The sequence below is a fragment of the Macrotis lagotis genome, chromosome 4 (genome assembly GCF_037893015.1).
Source record: "Macrotis lagotis isolate mMagLag1 chromosome 4, bilby.v1.9.chrom.fasta, whole genome shotgun sequence".
In the NCBI taxonomy this organism is placed as follows: domain Eukaryota; kingdom Metazoa; phylum Chordata; class Mammalia; order Peramelemorphia; family Peramelidae; genus Macrotis; species Macrotis lagotis.
The window spans coordinates 114,637,309-114,656,652 of record NC_133661.1 but is presented as its reverse complement, the minus strand read 5'-3'; the positions used below and the strand labels follow the sequence as shown (position 1 = coordinate 114,656,652).

The 19,344-nt window shown below is 43.0% G+C and overlaps 1 long non-coding RNA gene across 1 annotated transcript in view; it reads right to left on the bottom strand.

Annotated features, from left to right (window-relative positions):
* LOC141520001 (uncharacterized) overlaps positions 1-18,040 on the bottom strand; it is a 59,208-nt gene extending 41,168 nt beyond the window's left edge. Inside the window, exon 1 of the long non-coding RNA XR_012477501.1 lies at positions 15,710-18,040. This is a non-coding gene — a long non-coding RNA (uncharacterized LOC141520001). The remainder of the gene's footprint in view (positions 1-15,709) is intronic.
* Between the last annotated feature and the right edge of the window lie 1,304 nt (positions 18,041-19,344).

The following is a 19,344-nucleotide window of genomic DNA, read 5'->3' as shown; positions in this document are numbered from 1 at the left end:
CAGGTACTCCTGACTCCAGGAGTGACCTAGCTGCGCCCCCCCCCCCCCCGTTTTTAATAGAACAATAGTGTTCCATGACATACGTATGCCACAGTTTGCTAAGCCTTTCCCCAATTGAAGAACATTTACTTGATTTCCAATTCTTTGCCATCACAAAAGAGGGGAGGGAAGGATTCTGTGAATATTTTTTGTACAAGTGATGTTTTTACCCTTTTTAATCATCTCTTCAGGGTATAGGCCCAGTAGTGGTATTGCTGGATCAAAGGGTATGCACATTTTTGTTGCCCCTTAGGCATAGTTCCAGGCTGCTCTCCAGAAAGTTTGGATGAGTTCACAGCTCCACCAACAATGTATTAGTGTCCCAGATTTCCCACAACCCTTCCCACAATGATCAGTGTTCTTTCTTTTGGCCAGTCTGAGAGGTGTGAAGTGGTACCTCAGAGAAGCTTTAATTTGCATTTCTTTAATAAGTAATGATTTAGGGCATTTTTTCATATGACTATGCTTTGATCTCCTCATCTGTAAATTGTCTTTGCATATCCTTTGACCATTTGTCAATTGGGGGATGGCTTGGTTTTTTTTTTAATTTGACTCGATTGTATGTTTTAGAAATGAATCCTTTGTCAGGAATACTAGTTGTAAAGATTGTTTCCCAGTTTACTACATTTCTTTTGATTGGTTACAATGGTTTTGTTTGTGTAAAAGCTTTTTAATTTAATGTAAACAAAATCATCTAGTTTGTTTTTAGTGATGTTCTCCATCTCTTCCTTAATCATAAACTGCTTCCCTTTCCATAGATCTGACAGCATACCATACTTTTAATATGTTCTCCAACTTCCCATCTATTTCTGCTTTCTATCCAGGTGGTCTGGGGCACTCAGACCTATATATATACTTAGTAACATTCACTCATCCGCACAGCATACTCATTCTTCAGGAAATAGTAGAGGACCTGGAGTGATTTTCTTCATTTTATATGTGAACAGGTTGAAAATTCCAGAGTTTATATGAATTTTCAAGGATTATAAAACAAATCCATAGTCCAAGGAAGAACATTTCTAAAGATTGATCTTCTTCGGGAAGGCCTCTTTGGATAATGCCATAGAGGGATTTATTTCAGCTCCTGCTCAACCCTGACATAGTTTCTTTTGTTTGTTTATCTATTGGTGTATTTGTTGCTTCATGTCTGATGTCAACATAGTATCTTCCAAGTGACACTGGAAGACCTACAATTCCCTTCTCAGATTGGGAACCATGTCTCCCCAGCCAAAGCTCTGTACATTTGACTGTCTATTCTAATCATGACTTGTGACACATATGATTTTCTCTATCACAAAGGAAAGAAACAGGCATGATCACATATACACACTTACTGATAAGCATAGACATGCCACATAATAGTTCTGTGACCTTGGACAAATCTATTTAAATGCTCTGGGAGTCAATTTCTTCCTCTGTAAAATATTAGACTTGTATTAAATCATCTATAAAGTCCCTTCCAGTATTACTATTCTATACTCCAACTTACCTAAGTACATACATACATTCAGATTTGCATAATACATGTATGAGACATGCACATACTACTTACTTAGACATATAGACATACACATATACTGAAAAGTACACACACACACACACATACACACACACACACACACAAGAACTTCTTAGGCTATAAGCAGCAGAGGAATGTAATAAATTGATGGATGAAAGCTGTCCCAAGCATATAACATTACTTTGGTGAGAAACCTGAGCTCCATTTTCGAGGGAGTATGTGGAGTTTGAGAGGGGGAGAGGTCCTGTCTCTCTAGACTCTGTATAGCCACTGGGTAAGGGAGATGTTTCCATTATTAAAAAAATGATGAAAGGACTGGAACACTGGAAAGAGCCGGAGGTGAGTAAATAAAGTCATGATCTCTGACCTGTGGGGTCAGGGCTCAACCCTAAACTAAGGCTAATTAAGGAGAGTGTGACTGGGACCCAGTACTAAGTTCTTCAATAAGTGAGAGTCATACAGACTAGACCTTAGAAGTGAGTGGTGGGGGGAGGGGAAGGAGTGTATGTGTGAGGGAATTGGGATGTGATTGGGTGGGGGCTTATTAAATGGAAGTATGTACATGCCTGGAATTCTTCCCTCCCCTCATTTATTTTTGAATTTTTCAGGTGAACAGAGAAAAATTCAAAGTAAAAAGAAGTCATGAAACTTTCTGGTGTTTCTGCGCTTTCATTGGTTGGCAATGAACTCTACTTGGCAAGCTCTTCTCTTGAACTTGGTCTTTTTTTGTTTTTTTTAGTTTTCCAAGTTGATGGAGTTAAATGACTTGCTGAAGGTCACACAGTTAGCTAATTATTAAGTGTCTGAGGCCTGATTTGAATTCAGGTCCTCCTGACTCCAGGGCCCATGCTCTACCCACTGTGCTACCTAGCTGTCCCAGACTTGGTCTTTAGTTGGAGGAGAAAACATTTCTGGCCAGTGATGTGGGGGCCTAGTGGTACTCCCAGCACCACAATTCCAAATAAAGAAAACCTTGGATTGGGGCAACTAAAAGAGTAGCTGAGGAATGACCTTCAGCAAATGATCAGCTTAAATGAATTCATTTGCCTTGACCGTGATTATTTGTCCTAAGGGAGGTTTTCTTTTTGCTTGCTTGCTTGTTTTTTTTTTAACTTGGAAGGGAGTGGGGAAGGGAAGGGTGTAAATGATAATGATCAACAAAAATGAAGAAAAAAGGGTCACTTAATTACTTTTTTATTGCATAGAAGAGAACAGAAGGAAATTCAAAAGGAGGCAAGAAGAAAAACTTTGAAAGTAACATTTCAAATTTATCATATGCTTTAAAAAAAGTTAATAATATCAGTGGTTTCATAAGTAATTCTCCTTTTCTCTTCTCTTTAAGTGCAAATGTTCATATGAATTTGCATTTGTCAAGTCCCAAATCACAAAAAAAAAATTATTTAAAATCCGTTGAAAAGTCTCAACTGGGTCAGGTCACAAGGATGAATGTCCAGAGGCTCAAACTCTTGCTGCCTCCTACATTTCTGGGGAGGAAAGAGATTCAGGTTCCCTTTTTTCATAACTTCTCAGCCACTTTAAGAGGAGAACTCTTTCCTCCCTTATAGTAAGAGAGATATAGAAGAGAAAGTACTGGAAGACTATTTAGAAAGTATTTTTATCAAAAGAGGATTTTACTTAATGACATAAGATGTGAACACTTTCCTTGGTCTTTTTAAGGTGGAGAACAGTGTAAGGCAACAGTTGTCCAGCTTCAATTACAAAATCAGTCAGAGGATCAAGGAAGTTAGCCTCATAAAAACAATGTCCTCATAGATCCCCCTATCTTCCATTCCATTCTTTTTTTGTGCCAAGGGGACACTGCTTGAACCCAGCTTGCAGGTAGGAAAACTGTGGCTCAGGACATTGTTGGTAAAACTGGAGTTGAATTTTAAAGTGGGTTTCCTAGAAAAATCATTTTAAAAAACTCTGAAGATACAATTCCAGTTGACTATTCCTCTCACTCTCAGCTCCATCAGCTTTCTCTAAGTTCTTGACACTTCTCTGTTCTGACCAAGTCACAGGTTGACAGCCCTTTAAGGAATGGAGTCACGATATTTTTAGATTAATCTTTTGTAAAATCACATTGTAAGTCACTTATATTGTTTCTTTTCTTTCTTTTTTTTTAGGTTTTTGCAAGGCAAATGAGATTAAGTGGCTTGCCCAAGGCCACACAGCTAGGTAATTATTAAGTGTCTGAGACCGGATTTGAACCCAGGTACTCCTGACTCCAGGGCCAGTGCTTTATCCACTGCACCACCTAGCTGCCCCTACTTATATTGTTTCAAAAAAGAGTTCGCATCAGGGACATCTGTATGAATTAGGACATAAAATTTTAAATTTGCCTATATAATGCAACAATTTCACTAGAGTTCTTCTCTAAAGGTACATTGTGGCATGAAAGTGACCCTGATCTTTTAAAGAGTAGCCTTCAGGGCACCAGCTCTGTCAGATGTTACCCAGGTGGGAAGGTTTCAAGTATGGGCATGTGTCTGACTGTCAACCAATGATCAGTTCAGTTAAATTCAAAGAAACTTGTCACCAGGTTGACCACAAGGTGCTGATTTGTATGTGTTTGTGTTTGTCTGTGTGTGTGTATGTGTGTGTGTGTATGTGTGATCAATTCTTTGTCACAGAATTGCTGCAGTCTACATTGACAAAAGAAGTTTCCAAAACAATGAAATTCTATCCAGCCTCTTCCAGAGGCTTTGTGGTATAAAGTTTCATCATAAATTGAGACTTGGATTCAAATTCAATCTTTAATATTAGTTTCATGACCTGATCATGGCAATTATCAATTACCTCAATGATCATTAACCTCTCTAAGCCTTAGTTTCTTCATCTGAAAAACGGGAATATTAACATTTATAGTACCTATCTCAGAGAATTGTAATAATCAAATGAGATAATTTATGCAATGTGGTTTGCAAACATTAAGACACTGTATTATAAATATCAGCTAATATGTTAATAATAAAAAGACCAAATAATTATTTATTATCTCCAGGAGGAACCTGTTATAATGTACATGTGTATTCTAGAAATTGCAGAGAGGACCCTAAGGAGTTCCTAGAGCTTTCTCTCATTAGCACATTAGCACATTGATTCTATCAGATAAGTTAATTGTGACTCTGGAAAACAGAGAGAGCCTAGCCCTGAGGGGATGAGGCTTATTGGGCAGAATTTGAAGGAAACATGGCAGCCTCAAGCCCTGGAAAAGAAAACAAATTGACCACTGCTGGCAATGGACTCTCTCCCCTTAGAGCTCTGGGGTGGAGAAGTGGGTGAGTGCTTGTTTAAACTCTAATCACCTTCAAGGTTAGAAATTCATTGTTGTTAGTTTTAAGATCTGACTAAATAAGAAGAGTCAACACAGATATAAACTCATTCTGTTATTTTGGCTAAAAGAGCAGTAGATATGTATGTACTTAGTTGCCAGAGGCTCAGGAGTTGTTGGTTGCTTGACCCCAGGCCCTGGGTAAGAAAACACTGGGTTTCCCTTTTACAAGCCCACTGGCCCTTGAAGGTGTAAAAGGGAAATTTACTTAGAAACTAAAGTAAAGAAATCATGGTCCAAAGTGAGAGCTGGAAAGGATAGCTTGGTAAAGGAAACTTCTAACCTAAAATAACCTCAGACTACCTACCCCTCAGCAAGATCTTGTGGAATCCTTAAGCCAACCCAAATTTCTTCTCCCTAAGCAAATTGTTCAGCTCTCTTTAGTGGGTCTTGTATAGTCAGATCTCTTTCCCTCACTACCTTTACACAAAGGCACTTTTCTATCTAATCTTCAAGATCCTAGGAAACAAGTGGGCATTTACTGATTGGAGAATGGTTGAACAAATTGAGTCATATAAATATTAAGAAATACTATAGTATTCTAAGAAGTTATTTATATGAAAAATAAAAAAGTAACATGGAATAAATTGGTGCAAAATGAAATAAATAGAACAAGCAAGACAATATGCCCAATTGCAACAATTATGAGAAGATACCATAGAATAAAAACTGAATGTTGTACCCTTTGACCCAGTGATATGCTAAAAATACTTCATAGTGGGAAAAATTTTGGAAATTGAGGAGGTGCCCATCTTCTGGGGAATGACTGAAGATTTATGGTATATAAATGTGATAGAATCATGCTATAAAAAATGAAGGGAATAGTTTCAGAGAAATTGCGGATTCTAGAATACACATGTACATTATAACAGGTTCCTCCTGGATGATCTGATGCAGAGTAAACTGAACAGAGTTAGGAGTACAATTTATACAATAACAACAATGTTGTAAAAGAAAATAACTTTGAAATTCCAGAGGACTTAGGATGAACCATGCTATCCACCACTGGAGAGGTGTCATATTCAGTGCAGGTATGTATGTATGTATGTATCCACACATATACATTTATATACACACATACATACACACACACACACACACACACACACACACACACATATATATATATATATATATATATATATATACACTTGACTGTGTGTGTGTGTGTGATAGGTTCCATTTTTCTTGATTTCTCAATGACTGAGGGAAGGAAGTTTGAAGGTAAAGAAGTTGAAATGGAAAATTAAATTAAATTAAAAGAGAAAGAAATGAGAGGAGGAGGGCAAATACTGCATTCAATGTCATAATGGTTTTATTTCTTGGATAGGTTTGTTGAATTGTGTTCCCCCAACTCATTTTTATCCTTTGTCAAAAGGAATAGTTTTCTATGAGGGAAAAGTAGAGGTACACCTTAGGGAATATGAATGATTTAAAAAAAACAAAAGGTATCAATAAAATTTTATTTTAAAAAACTTGAATGCTGTGAATTTATAATGACCAATCTGGTATACAAAGAAGAGGTATGATACCTCCTAGGGTAGCTAGGTGGCATAGTAGCTAGAACACAGGCCTTGGAATCAGGAGGACAAGAGTTCTAATCCAGCCTCAGATATTTGACACTTGCTAGCTATGTAACCTTGGGCAAGTTACTTAACCCTGACTGCCTCCCATCCAGGGCCATTTCCAGTTGCCCTGACTCATATCTGGCTTTGGAGAAAAAGTGACAAAGCATCTCTTCACTCAAATCCAATTTATGTGCTTGTCAGGACATCACTTCCCTGATATCATGGTCTTTTTTGAGAATGAAGGGCAAACATCATCATCATCATCATCATCATCATCATCATCATCATCATCATCAGGATACCTCCCTCCTTTTTTAGAAGGTTGTATTGGCAAAGGAAAGTGATGTAAAAGCAAAAATATAACAAAATTTTATATGTAAAAAATGTTGACTATGATAAATTTGATAATCTGATGTAGAATGAAATAAGAAGGATCAAGAGAAAAAGATATAGAGTAACTACAATAATACCAGTAGGCATTTGAACTCCATTTAATTCTAATTACCCATCTTAGACCAAGAAAAAAGATAATGAAACATATTTTCCTCCTCTACCAAGAGAGGTGGGTTCAGAATATGATGTGTTATGAACTACCATTACTATTCCATTTGAATTTTGCATAACTGTTTTTCTTTGTTGTTAAGTGGAGTTGGGAGGTGGAAATCTCAGGAAATGATTGCCTTGTAAAAAACAAACAGTATCAATAAAATTTTTTTAAAAATCCATATAATTCAGGTTTCAAATTGTCCTATATAGAATTGGCAATTGTGACCTTTGTCCTCCTAAAGGTGTCAGTGTAGCTAAAGTAACCCTATCAATCCTATTGATCCATTTCTCTGTGTCCAGAGCAGTCTGCCAAAGTAAATAAATTATTCTATTCTGGGCAATTTCATTCTTGAGAGGAATTCAGTTCCCTCATCCATGATTCCACACTCTCACCTCACCCTTCTCTAGAACCTTCCTGGCAGTCTCAATCATCTTGAGCATTTTTGACAGTCAAAAGCCAATTTCCTGTCTTCCTATTTCAAAGTCCAAGACCTTTGAAGAGTTTGGGGGAAATTATATGGATGTAGAAACCACATAATAAACAATATGAATATAATCTTGTGTCTTTATTCATTTAGTGCTAGAACTAATATATGTGAATGAACTAAGTTAATGGAGAGGAACCTCAGTTTCTCCTCAGAAAAAGAAGAGCTGATTCCTTGCTGAGGAATGCCAAAAAGGAACGGCTACTTTAAAAAAAGAAAAAAAACTTTGAAAGATAGCTTGTAATAGTGGATAAAGAATCTCCCTCAACATGGGGGTGATGTTCAACCTTGATAGACTCGCTCATTCCATCAGTGCAACAATCAGGGACAATTTTGGGCTGTCTGCAATGGAGAATACCATCTGTATGCAGATAAGTAGCCGTGGAGTTTGAACAAAGTTCAAGGATTATTCCCTTTAATTTAGGGAGAAAACAGATATCTTACTGTCTGATCTTGTTATCTCTAAGACTTTTTGTTTCTTCCTTAAGGATATGATTTCCCTCTCATCATCACACTCAATTCAGATCAATGTACATGGAAACAATGTAAAGACTGACAGATTGCTTTCTGTGGAGGGGGTGGAGTAAGATTGGGGGAAAAATTGTAAAACTCAAAAACTCAAATAAACCTTAAAAAAAAGAATCATTTTTGTGTAAGGTTCAAGTCTCTCCTCTGACACATGCTACCTGTGAGTAAATCATTTAACTTCACAGTTTCTCAGGAAACTCCCTCAGTTTAAAAGTTGTAGAATAGCAACAAATTTGCTTTGATGGAATGGTATCCTCACTGGAAATCACAAGTGTGAACTGAAAACCGAACCAAACTAAATCAAAACCCCAACCTCTCTTATAAGTCCTAATTTATAGCTGAAACAATTTGAATGGTCTGAGGAGAATGAGGGAGTTAACTATGAGAACTTATGGCAGCCATGCTGGCAGTTCATTATGGAGTGTTATGGGATACTGACTCCCATCAAGTTCAGAATACAACTAAAGGAGTGCTTGAACAGTTGGGGACTATTTACAGAGGAATTTAGACCTATTCTCCTTTATAAAGTAAATATTGAGATATCTGAGTATAAAGGAATACTCTTTTGCTCTAAAATTATTAATATGAAAAATACATAGAAGCAAGAAATAAATGCCTATACAAATTGAAATAAGAAGAACCAGTGAAGCAATATGTATAATTACTATAACTACAGTTTGTGGAAAGAACAGCAACAACCACAGAACCAAATGCTATGCTTTTTGTAGTCACAAAGAAATGAAAACAAAGCCCATGCTCTTTCATTGGGGAAATAGTTAAACAAGTTGTGGAACATCTATGTAAAGGAATATCACCATCAAGTCAACAAGCACCCATTAAACATCTGTTATGTGCTAGACATTATGATAATTTCTGGGGATACAAATAAATGGAAAACTGATGTTTATAAGATATGAAAATTACAATGAAATTTATTTAGGGTCTTCAAGATTCTGGAGGACATACGAAGTTAAGGTAATACAGGCTAATCCTTGCCCTTCCAGAGCTTGCAGTCTAGCTGAGGAGTTAAAATACTAAATAACTAAAATATATAACAGTATCAACATCATCATCATCAACAACATAAATCTCCAGTGAAAATTAGCCCAGTTTCTCCTGCCTCCATTAAGTTACTATTTCTTCAATTTTTGGCACAATTCAATAACAATATAATAGCAATAATATTTTAAAGACAACTTTGAAACATTTAGGAACCACAGTAAATGCAAGAACCAATTGCAACTCCAGAGGAGTCATCATGAAACTTGCTACCAATCTTCCAAAGACAGCAGTGATAGATTCAGAGTAGAGATTGAGGGAAGGTAGAGTGGATACCAATGATGGAATTCATTCATATATGTATGTATGTATATGTGTATATATATATATATATATATATATATATCTGTAGCAGAGGTTTTGTTTTTCCTTGCTAAGGGGGAAGGGAGGAAAGTGGAAGGGAGAGAAGATGAGAAGATAAAATGAAATTTAATATTTTTCTAATTCAAATAGTTACTTTTTTTTGTTTTTGTCCTGAGAGCACTTCTGGCTTTCGGTTCCTTTGCTGAGTAGAGATGACTGACAATTCCTGCATCAAATCATGCTCCTCCCAGATCACTTAACCAACTCCCACCTACTTCTCTTTACTTATTCTCTCAGATGACTCATTCTTGAGCTGTATCCAAGGGAGTGACTTCCAGAATCACTTAGCTTCACCTTTATAAGGATTGAAACACACTCTATGTATAGGTTAAATGGGATACACATAATTCCCAAAAAGGGGAATAGGAGTTCCCTTAGGAGTGCTTAATTTCCAGCCAGAACTGGAGAGTCTTGATCTGGGCTCAATAGCTGTTTCAGGAAGAGGTGCTTTGCTAGGATTCATATTTACCCGTATCCCTGTGTTATGAATTGGAGTGTATTTGTGACTGAGTGTATCTCTGTTCATGTTTGTTTCATAACCACAGAAATTTAAAGCTGGAAGAGACTTAGATACATGCTTCTGGCTGTTTCTATGTGTATACAGGTGCTTTTTTGCACACACCTTTGTATATTTGTGTGGACAGGTGTGTATATGGAGGGACCTGTGGATTGGAGGAAGTGTCATTCTGTTAAGTTATAACCATGAGAAAAGGCAGGAAGGAAGACAAGGGGGTAAAGGTAGAAAGATATAGGAGGAAATGGAAAAACAAAAAACATTTTAAAGGAAGAAACTTGTTGGAAGTCTCCGTGCATAAAAGAGCAGATTGACTCATAATTCAAATAGATCTGTTCCCTCCTTCGCAGCCCAAGGTTCCTGGGGAAGAAGGTAGCTGAGTGTGCAGAAAGAGGGTGGAGGGTAGGGGAAGAAGCTTGGAAGGACATCCAGACTAAGGGTAAGTGGTGAAAAAGGGCACGAGGATTGACATTTTGGGGTGTTCCTTGCTCTCCACCTCTTCTCCTTTTTCTCCACTCTGACTTATAGCATAGACTAATCTTCATCTTCAGGGTAAGGGGCAGGTGGTGAGACGATAGAAAGTGGAAAGTGCTCCCCTCCCCTCTAAGACCTGAGGACGGTAGAAACCTCTTCCTTCCCTAAAGCGGCTGAGAGGCTGAGAGGTTTCTCTGCCCAAGGTTTGCTGACATCGGAGGAGGGGGATAGGAGAGGCCTCAGAGGTAGTGCAGGATTTGCTGAGACTGCAGGCTCTCCCACCCCTCCCTGGTCCCTCATTACTTAGATCCGCATGAAACATTTTTTTTTTGAAGGCAGAAAAGAACCCTCAATCTATAATATTTCACCTTTGGGCAGGGAGCTGGCACAGAAGACCTTGAATGCTCGCTACCAGTTCTTTTTTGGTGGTGTTGTCCTACCCTCCTTCCCCTCCCCCACAAGTAGGAGAGAAATCGGTCTGCGGCTAAAAGAAATCCGGTTGCAGACAAGTAAAAGTGGCGAAAACCTGGGCCTGGATCCTATGGGGGAGGGGACAAAGACTGGGACTTTTTCAGTCTAAATAATGTGCCCTGAGTGACTCCAGGGAGGAATGGGCGAGGCCCGCAGGATTGGCGAGGAGGTCATTAGCTCTGGCTTCTGGTAGGGGCATCCCTGGAGCTCACAAGACCAAGGTGGAGGCTACTCCCGGGTCCCGCCAGCTCCGTTATAGGGTACCGCCAAGAAGTGGCCACTTCCCATGCAGAAAGCTGGAGGTCCCTTGCAACGGCCCCCGGTGAGAGGCTGCGCGCCTCATTGAGTGGTTATTAATAGGGAGTTTGTCTGGTGTCAGACACCGACATGAAATACATTAGCATTATCCCATAATCTTATTTAGTAAACACTCCGCTGCTCCGTTTCCTGTAATTGCATTGGGAAGATGTAATATTTATGAAAGGGGAGACAGGGATGTCACTGCTCATCTCCGCTGAGCAGTAAAAGTCCTGGAAAAAATTGTGTTAGAGATTTTTATGAGCTGGAGAAGGCACACCGGCCGTGCTGCCCCTGCCGGAACCACTGCGGGTACAACTGAAAAAGGAGGAGCAAAGACGAAGAATGGAAGGGGGCGGCAGCCGAACCACAGTTTCATCAGCCCCTGGGTGGCCTTATTTGAGTTTGGCTGCTGAGCTAGTAGAGGACAGCAGGGCGCTGGTTTGCCAAAGGTTTCTCGGGTCCCTCTCGTAGGTGCTTTCTTGGGTCTCCTTTGCTCTATGTGAGTTTTGCCCATCGCGGAGAGGATCTGACTGCGTGCCTGATTCCTAGGCATCCTCCCTCTCCCTTTACCAGTCCATAGCAACCGCTTCCATTTGCCCTCTTTGTAGACCCCGGCCCTGATCTCCGGACATGTGAGTGGGTGCTCACCTGGCCCACACCCCTAGCTAATAAATTTAGCAAGCTCAGGTTGTTTAAGCCCCTTCGAGAGAAAGGGATCAGAATGGTTAGATGCTGTGATAGACTCGTTTTCAAAGCCTCCAAAGTCTCACGCTTAAATATCTCCTGCAGTCCCAGGCATGGTCATCTCTCTACTCTGGTCCCCTTGTCATTTTCTGGGAGCAGAATAAGATAAGTACCAAGGATAGGGGACAGAAAACCAGCCTTCCCTGGCCAGAAGCCTGGTTTCTTTTGGTGAACTGTTGATCTGCCCCTTGGCCTAATTAACCAGGGAGATCTCATTTTCTCTAATTGTACCAAGGGAAGGACATTCATCTCTTCCGAGTTCTTTGCCAACAGATTTGTGTGGGATGGAATAGGGAGTGCCGGCCTGCCAGGCTTTGATGAAGGCTCCTTCTTTCTTCCCCCTCCCGTGTAGATTGTAGGGAACCAGTGTTTCCCTGGCTCGGTTCATCTACTCTACTAGCAAAAATCATTGTCCCAAGTCGATAGTGCTTAATTTGCACTGGATGTCTAAATGGATTGGGATTGTTTGCCATTCACCTCTCTGTCTCTGATTCCTGCCCGCTAAATTCATTCTCAAACCTCAGCAAATTTGCTACGATTTTCTTGCTCCTCTGACTGAGTTGTGTGTTTGGGGCATGGGCAAGGGTGCAAAGTGTATCTTGGGGCGGGGGGAGAGGGAGAGAGGAGGAGAAGGAAGAGAAGGATCAGAAGGAGGAAGAAGAGGAGGAGGAAGAAGAAGAAGAGGAACAGGAGGAGGAGGAGGAGAAGGAGGAGTTGGAGATACAAATCTGAGTCAAGAGAGCTGCTGTCTTGACCTCTTTCAGTTCGGCTGGTATAACCACTTCCTCTGGCTATCTCTCCAGGAATGTGGGATCGAGTGTTATTCTTAGAGTTGAGGCCGAGATCCCTCCATAGAAATTCCCGCCTGACCCCTGCTGACTCTCTGAGGCTCCAGTCGCCTAACTTTTCGAGTTGATGGGCATCCTGTTGTGCGCTTCAGGAGCTGTCCATGCCCCAGTCGTCGAGGTCCCAGAACGCCCCTGTACGGCTGCCCGGGTTTGCATATGAAGTGGAAAGTTAAACATTCTGAGTGTCACTGGTTCTTGTAGTGGAGGCACAGTATTCAAACAACTAAATAGGCACACATCATGCCCTAGGGATCCACAGTCACACTTATACATCATACATACATTCATACATATTTACACGCACAGGTACATAAACACATACACAGATCCCGACAGATACACACAGCACAGCACCCCAACACATAATAATTTAAGCCATAACTCGATACCAGGCTGCCTAGTCCTTTCAGGCCCAGTACTGGGCGGAAGAGGGTTCAGGGCCCTTGACAGCCCCAGCAGCTGAGGGAGGAGGTGGGAGGAGGGAGTTGCGCAGGTCCCTCCTCGTGCCAGCTTCTAGGCTCCCCCATTAATCACGGAGTCGCTGTCCAGTTGGGGATAGCTGGGCTCCTAACTCGGCCAGCCGCCAGCGGGACAAAGGGCCCAATCCGGAGGGAGCGCTAGGAGGGGGAGGGCGCCCCGCAGGGCTCGGGGCGCTGCCGCGGGCAGGGGACGCAGGCGGCTGCTGCCTTCCTTATTCAGCTCTTGGACTCTGGAGGGGAGGGAGACCGAGAGGGAGGGCGGGGGTCTGGTGGCGCACAGGGTGGGAGCCTGCTCTGCTTGCCCTAATTCAATTAGCCCGGAGCCCGCACACCAGGAGCTAGCAGGCAGCTGCTCTTTGTATCCCGGGAGCCCATACATATGGATTCCCTCTCGGAACCTCCCTCCCCCCCCCACCCCGCGCCCCTAAGCGCCACCCGCGCTTCTCTCCACGCTGCTCCAGGGAGGCTGGCACCGGCCCTCCTAGGTCATGCTCTCTACTCCAAGCACCTGAGGTTCCACTCTGCAACTCCTTCTGGGACCCCAGGATCTTTAGAGTAGAATCTGGAACCAGTCCGGAAAATCTGGGGGATGGGGAACTGGGAATGGGGAAGAGAGAGGACACATAGAGAGACAGAAAGTGAGAGGAAGATTATTAGGCAGGAGGAGTTTGTTGCGGATCCTTATAAATGAAAGATTATGTATATACAAATGTATACATGTGTAGTTGCGTGTTTATAAGTAAGCAGGAATGGACACGAGCGACGGAAATGCTCCATGCAAAAGACCCCAGACACTTACTCAAGGCACAACATAAATGAGGTCTAAACTCCACCCCAGCAGAGTACAGAGAATAGATCTCCTTTATCAGAGAGAAAGGAGTAACTGTTAACTCAGCCAAAACAAACTAAAAATATTCCAGCTCCCTCTCAACGATCCAACCAACAGCCTCATAACTGCCTCTATGCTGCGACTAAGGAAATTGGACTGTCTCCTGGCCCCCTCACTCTTCACCCCACCATCCAGTGTTTTCCGAAATCCATTCAAATCATTAATAGGTCCGGGTCTATTGGAGTTCTTATCTTCCGACCCAAGCAAAAGGCACGGAGTGGCAAAAGCCCAAATCTAAATGGCTCAGTTTTCCTGGCCTGCTGGTCCCAAGTTCTGGCAGAAGAGAAAAAATTGAGGGATCAGCGAATAATCAAGGTTTGATGAAGGCTGGACTAGAACTTACAAAGTGGGACCGGACCCAAATCTCATTCCCCTTCCTGCTTTCCTTCCCAGTCCCAGGGATGATAGTACAGACACAGAGATTTGGGTCTGTTGTAATGAGTCTGAACCAGGGGTTTTTCACACCCTGCAACCCCTAGATAGGATGAGTCTGTGTCCTCAGTTTTTATGGGATTGGATAAGATCTTCGAAGCCTGTTTCCTGGGGTCCTGGTCTAAGACCCTCAAGGAAGACAACAAGCAAAGACCTGGATTTTTTGCCTTCAGAAAGCTCAAGGTTTGTGCCCTAATACTCATCTAATTTCTCCATTTAGCATGAGGATGCTGTGTACTGGGAAGCCGAAAGGACTTCGAACCAGGGAAGGCCCTAAGGTCAGAAGTGGAAGGGAGTGGGGAGGGCCGTTTCCTCGGCCAGGTGAACGCAACGTGCTCAAGACTTCGCACTCCCAAGAGAACTATAGAAGAGTCTGTTATTTGACCAGAATGTATATAAATCAGAGCGTGAGCATCCAAATGTTACACTGACATTCGCGAAGTATGAAAAGCAGCAAAAAAGCGGGGGCCAGCTGGCCTCCAATGTCTTGGATAGATATCTTGGCGGAGGATTTACAAAAGAACAGAGAAGACTCACGAAGGATGAGAAATCGTAGATTGGTGGCAATCTGCACTGAAGACAGGAATGAACACAACGATGAGTTTAGTAATCACAGAAGGACATTCTAGGATGCCAGTAAGGTTCTGTGGTTGAAGCAGCTGGCTCACTGCTGGGAGGACCAGAACTGTTCCTCTCTGCTCCCTTTTCTTGTGCTACAGGCTTTGGAGGTTGGCGGTGGGGGTGGGGGAGGCCACTAATGACGGTTAAGTCCGTCAAGTCAGGCATCAGGGTTCCGGCCCTGGCCTGCATCGAGGCCTGCTCCCTCACAACTCCCGCCCACCCTCAGGCCCACCCCAGGACAGAGAAGGGTACGAGTGCGGTACTTCCCTCTCCTTCCTCCTGCCCCCCCCCCACTCCAATCCACCTCTGCTTCCTCTCTTCCCCCCCCCCCCCCCTTTCCACCTCACCCGGGTGAGCCGGGCTCATTAAGCGCACCCGCGCGCTCCGTAATTACTCTAATAAGGCGCAGGGCGGAAAAAAAGGCTGGCGAAGAGAGCGCACTGGGCGCTCATCAATTGCAGCTGTCTCTGCTCTGCAGGGCCGACTCATTACTTACCCGACTTTGCAGGCAGTCAAACCGGCCCAGAGCGGCGGCTGCGAGTGGGAGGTGGAGGCGGAGGCTGTCGCGGTGGCTCCGGCCTGAACCCCAATGCGGCACCTTAACGGAAGCCGTCCTAGGGGCTGGCCAGGAGCTCTCTTTCTTCCTCTCCCCTCTCTTTCCCCTCTTTCTTTTCTCTTTCTCTTCCTCTCCACAGTTTTCCCGTTCTACGTCTTCCCTCTCCCTTCTCTCCTGTTCCCTCACTTCGTTTCCCCTTTTATCCTTTCTTCTCTCCCCCCCAATCTCTATCTCCTCTCTCTCTCTCTCTCTTGATCTTTTTTTTCCCCTGACTTTCCCCAGGAGAGACGGCTAAATTTTGTGCTTTGAGTCTGTTAGGACCGTGTGTCCCTCAACTTTGAACCTAACTAGCTTTGGCCCTGGTGTCACATGGGCCACAATCGTCATAGATCTAATTTTCTGGTCAATAAAGTTCCTTCCAGCTCTGTTGTAGTGTGGGCTCTTCAGTCCACTTATGTGCAACATGCTTGGGGGACATAGGTGTATGATTGGTGAGGAAAGAAGATAGAGAAAGGAAAGAAAAAAGAAATATTGGGGAAAGGAAGGGGTGAAAGAAGAAAGAGGGAAATGGAGGAAGAATGAGGAGAACAGCGGGGAAAGGAAAGCAGCGTGAGCAACAAACTTTTTTTTTAAAAGAAGGTTTTCCTTCGTAACTCGGTGGAAAATGACTTCTCATTTGAGAAAATTGCTTTCTTCTTAATTCCCCCCCGCACATTCAACAGCTGTGGTACCCTCCTCCAGGAGCTTCCAAGACATAGTTTTCCGTCCTGGGTCCAGCTGCCCCACAGTCCCACACTGCCAATTGGTTCAGCTGGGTCCACAGTCCCAGGTCTTTGGTCCCAGGCCCGGCTGATCACATTACACCCCTATTCAGAGCAAGCACCAAGCAACTTGAATTTCGCAGGCGGCTGGATATGTACTCTGTGCTTGGCCTCGTTGTCCTCCCCACGCCCAAAAGTCTGCGGCACAAGATAAGGGAGTAGGGGAGGACAGGATCCTCTCAGCCGTGGGCCAACTCCTTTAACAATTTTGGAAAACGAATTCGGGTTGCCAAAGCCTCCCCTGTAAGTGGGACAACAGTTAGGGGCCCTTCCGGATAGTCTCCATCTTGCTGACAGGTCTCCCTTCTGCAATGTTATTAATGTAGCCTGAGCTAGCGCCACTACGTTCGGCTTTGGAAACTGGCACTGGAATTAAGGAAGGAGGAAAGCGGCTCTGGCGGAGCTCAGCCTGGACTTTCGATTTACTCCCTCTGCTTAGACCCTTCTGCCAGTAAAGTCTGTCATTTCAGTCTGGCTCTCAGTCCCCTGCAAGATTCCTGGCCTCGCTCTCTTGAACCGCAATCAGAAGGCGTGGAGGGAAGGGATGCAGAGGGGCAGAGAATCTATAGTTCCCTGCCGGCCAGCGCAGGCAGCTTCCTGCTTCATCAACCCTCAAAACGCCACCAGGTCAGAGTCTCTAAATCTGTTTTCAAAGAGTCCTTCCTTTCATTCTTCACCCCCAATCATTCCCAAGGACAAGTGAAGAAAGTCAGAATTTGTGAGTTCTTGTTTCGAAGCACGACAAACTATGGGTCAATCAATTATGTTCTCTTACCTCCGCAAGACTCCTCCTCAGGTCACCGAGGTCTCCTGCCTTCCCTTGGCTGGGATCTCTGCTGATCATAGCAACTGCCCTCCAGGTTTATGCATTTTGGCGGGCTAGGACGAGAACTAAATAGGACATCTCAGGGGGATTGTCGGCTGCTCCAATAGGTTCTCCCTCAACAGTTGACAGGAAATTGGTCCTTGGTCCACCTTTGGCCAGGCCCTGGGTCTCAGTTCCTGGTAGCTGGTACCAGTATTTTCTCATCCAAGTTCAGAAGGCAAGAAGTGGACAGTTAGCTAAAGATGGTCTTCCACTTGGATTGAGCCATTAAAACTTTTATGTTAGTTCTCTTGTTTTCTCTTTGATGCCTTCTCCTGATTAAGTGTCTCCAGGAGGAAGAGGATGGGGAGGTGGGAAACAAAACAAGTCCAAAGAGAAGGGTGATGGGAAGAAGAGGGTTAAAGTAGGCAACAGCTGAGGCCCCAGTAGCTATAAGGAAAATTTGTCTACCCATCAATCTGTCTCCTTTGGGACTACTTCACCCAGCATACTAGGGGTAATAGTGAAGATACGTTTGAATATATGTCTGCTGTGTTTGGGTCACTAGGATCTCTCAGAATGGTCTTGGATGGATATACTCTTCAATGCAACCCCAAGAGAAAAAGCCATTCTGATCTTACCCAGGCTAAAATCCAAGGAGTCAACCCCTAGTTTGACCTTGTAAATTTTAGGGGACTGGTTAATCATCCAACATGAATCAGAAGTGGCCAGTCTCAGCTGAGTGTTCTGTGCTCCCTTTTAGGGTCAAAGAGGATGGCCTAGGTCAGAATGAGGCAATATGCCAAATTGCTCACCTGCTGGTGATCCAGCCAGAGAAGCTGCTCTGCTCACTCACATTATAATGCTGAGAAACCAGCAGCAGCGACAGAGGGGCTTCCAAACTTCACCTACCAATGCCCCCAACAAGTCTGCTCAATAGCCTTGTGTCTAGTGGAAGTGGAGGCCATGGGGGCTTCTCTAGTCAAAGATGAACACAAAAATTCAGACTCAACTCCCTCATACAAAAATCACTGCACACTCACGTAGCAACACCTTGTTATACATCTGATATAATGCCCTCCCCCTTTATACAAGATCATATATTGCACAGATGTCCTTATAGATATATTTCTCCCCTTACCCTCAGAGTTTCCAAATATACTTATCACATGAGTCCACTACACACCACTTCATTTTGTAAAATAACACACTCACTATACACTTGAAAATACATACCCTTATAAACACTTTATAAAGTTACAGACACAGTCAAAACATTCATGTCAGTGGTCAAACTCAACTAACCCAATGTCTCGATGTGGAGAAGTTGGGGAGAGGGTATCTATCTTTGCTACAAGACTCCCCCCCCTTCCCTCTCCCTCTGGTCCCAGCTGCTCTGCTTTTATTAGAGACTTCTTTATTTGGTGTCCGAAGAGAACAGTGGGGGTGGAGTGTGTTTGTAAGTGTGTTTATGTATGTAGCTGATGAGGCGGATGGGGGGCAGCTTGGGATAGAGCGCAGATGGGGCAAGAGGGACCCGCCTTAGGGTGAAAGAATGAGGACTTTCTGCTTTATGTCTGAAGACAAGGGCAGTTATACTATACAGTATTGGGAGAGGAAAAGATTGGAATGAAAAGGATGCCATGGGAACTGGAGTGCAAAACTGAACCTTTCAGAAATCTTTTGTAAGATCGTCACATCTAGAATGGATCTTGAAGTTATCTAGTCCAACTCCTTCATTGTTAATGATAAGGAAAACAGTCCCAGAGAAATCAAATAATTTTCCTAAATTACTACTCAATAAATAGTCGTGTCAGTATCTGAACCTAGGTCTATTGAATTGAAAGCCTCTGAGTTTTGTCTCTGCTTCATCCTGAAATCCACCAGTACTAGTTTAATAATGGTTTCTGAGAAACAACAGGACTTTGTGGAGATCAAGTCTCATTAGG